Below are 2963 nucleotides of genomic sequence, written 5' to 3'. Positions count from 1 at the left end.
TAACTTTATTCTTTCTTTTTTTCACCAAAAATTGTAATAACTGATTCATATTCTCAATGGTCTTTCATGATTATCATCACAGTAAAATTATCTAAAATCACTAGATCGACTTTGATTTACTTCGAAACACTACCCAACGATCACAAAGAATCTAGTGACATTGTAAGAAATCTTCCATGAGCTTCTGCTTGCAAAATGGCTTAGCCTTTGTAGATGATGTAAACACTTTGTATTCAATTACAACATACCCCACAATGTGATGATACTAATTCCAATATTTTCTGTACATGTGATCTTGGAGAAAATTAAGCTGGGATACCAATCATATTTCACCAAAAAAAATTATTTAGCAATAAAAAAGGGTCTATCGAATAGTGTCCAAAATTACACTAGTCCCAACTTGGGACTGGAGAAATTTATTAATTTCTAGAGATTATTACTTTACCGAGTATTAATTTATAGAGGTTCTACTGTATTAATGAATGTTTTTTATTTAGTTTGGACATATTTTTTTATTATTAAATTATAAACTTAAACTTAAACTAAAGTGTGACCAGTGTTATAAACTTATAAATAAAATAAACCTTTTGTTTAGCTTTTCTTTTCCTACGCGTATTCATTTTTTTTTTCTTCATTTCTTTTAACTGTCATACTTTTAAATATTTTTGAAATAAATTTATTTGTTTTGGGTTACTAATAAGTTTGGACCACCTGGTTGACCCAATCATGATATTGAAGGATGGGACCTTTTCAAAACTCAGATCTTTAAATCATTCAATTAAAAATAGCTTATATAATTTTACTTTACATCGCAATTTAGCTCTAGATGTTAGGATCGTTTCTACTGAATTCTATTTTGGTTTCATTGAGTCTTTGTTTTTATATATGACTCATAGTTTATTAATTCTGTGTTAAAATGTTTTACAATTAAGCATAGCACGTATGAACCAAACCAAACCATAAAATGCGTGCTAATTTTGTTTTTATTTCTTTAAGAAGCGATCCGTATTTGTAAAAGATTTTTTTTTTTATGTTTTTAGGGTCCGAATGGTGACCGCGGTTTTGGTTGTGCGGGGAAAGCGGTTTTGAGGTGCGGTACGGTTCAACTGCGGTACGTGCGGTTTGCGGGACAAGTGCGGNCTTAGAGCAGACAGACTATCTGTCACCTCTATCTGTCACGTTCACAATTTCATTCTCCTCTTAAACACAATCATGAACACTCTAATTCTCATCCACTTCACCTTCCTTATCATGCCCATGTCAATAAAACTCTTTTCTTCTCAATCGTTTCCTGACGACGATAATAGAAACAATCAAACAAGTTGCGCTCTTTCTTCATACAACTCCGATAGAACAAACACTTCCTGAAAGTTTCTGATTTATTCCGCCCCTTCATGAACACTCTACCTTCTCATGTGCATTCTCCGCTAGCCACAAATCCAGGATCACACCCAATACGAGAATAATTCTCTATAGGCTCTGATACCAAATAAAGCACATATATGTGGCTAGANCGAATTGTAAAAAAAGGAAAAGCGGTGCGGATTACATATATTATAAATAAATTTANTAAAGTAAAGAGCATAATAGTAAAGAAGACACAAGCTTTGTTAACGGGTTCGGATAACCTACATCCCCGGAACCAAGTCCATAATTCATTAATTAGAAGTAGAACTTCAACAATACCATTAAAAGATCTCTATCTTATTGATGGGGCGACGCCACACACCTTGTGTGCATCTATCAGAATACTCTAAGACGCGCACCTCTTCATGAAACGCTCTCTTGGTATTTATAACAATTGCTCAACCCTAGAGTTGACAACTTTCCTATTCTAAACCGATAAACTAACATATTTAGATAACTCCTAAATATAATTAATCCTAATTTCATAACTCGGTAGGATTAATATAGCTTGCACCTCAAGCTATCTTCAAGCTTATGCCAACAAGCATGTATTTTGCAGCCGTGACTACAGTGGATATAAAAATTCCCCAATACAATGTGATCACCAATCAATGGATTTGCTTGACTAATAACATGTTTTCGGTCGCTGCTTTAGTGATTGTGACTTGTCCGGATAGCAAATCGAAAATAGCAAAGAATTTGAGATGATCACCCCTCGTTTTATTTAAGATACGACATGAAATACCTATATTTTCTCCATTTTATCAAATTGCAAATATAAGCAATAATTCAGTAAATTTAAATGATGATTTTTAGTTGCTTTTAAAAACTAGGTATATTGACTATTTTAATGGAACACANTTTTTTAATTATCGATTACTTTGATTTTCCCATAACATATTTGCAATAGTATCTCTTATTTGCGTCATAGCTTCTCCATCTGCTATCTCTGTTCCATCCATGTCACCTATATCATGCTCAAAATTTTGGTTGTTGTTCGTCTCAGTCGTTACATCTGCGAAATCTGCATCCGAGAAATTTGAAATCCTGATGAAATTATGTAGTCCCACTGTAGCCATTACCACTCTTTTCTAAATTTGAACATTATATCTTGGAAAATCAGCAAGTATCCTCCACTTCTTCTTCCAAACTCCAAACGTTCATTCTATAACAGAACGTAAAGATGCATGACATTGGTTGAACAATTCATGTTTATTCCTTGGAGGAGGACCAGAATGAAACTGGGACATATGATATCTCACAGCTCGATTTCATGATGATCTATAAGGAGCAAGAAATCCTTGTTTGTTTGGATAACCAGAATCAACGAGATAATACTTATCTGATGGAGGCAAAGGAAACTCGGTATCACTTTGTTGTGCCATCTGCAGAACAGCTGTATCGTGGCATGATCCTGGTGCTCCATTCCAGATATATGTGAATAACATATTCAAATCACATATTGCCATGATGTTCAATGATGCATTATCGTGCCGATTCCAATACATTCCTTGTAACTCAGGCTTTACTTTGACGCACACATGAGTCCCATCCAT

General features: G+C 34.1%; 1 pseudogene; it reads right to left on the bottom strand.

Moving 5' to 3' along the window:
• LOC109128040 lies at nucleotides 2277-2963 on the bottom strand (annotated as a pseudogene).

This window comes from Camelina sativa, chromosome 12, assembly GCF_000633955.1.
Source record: "Camelina sativa cultivar DH55 chromosome 12, Cs, whole genome shotgun sequence".
Lineage (NCBI taxonomy): Eukaryota > Viridiplantae > Streptophyta > Magnoliopsida > Brassicales > Brassicaceae > Camelina > Camelina sativa.
The sequence above is the reverse complement of the archived record's forward strand: the minus strand, read 5'-3'. Positions and strand labels throughout refer to the sequence as shown.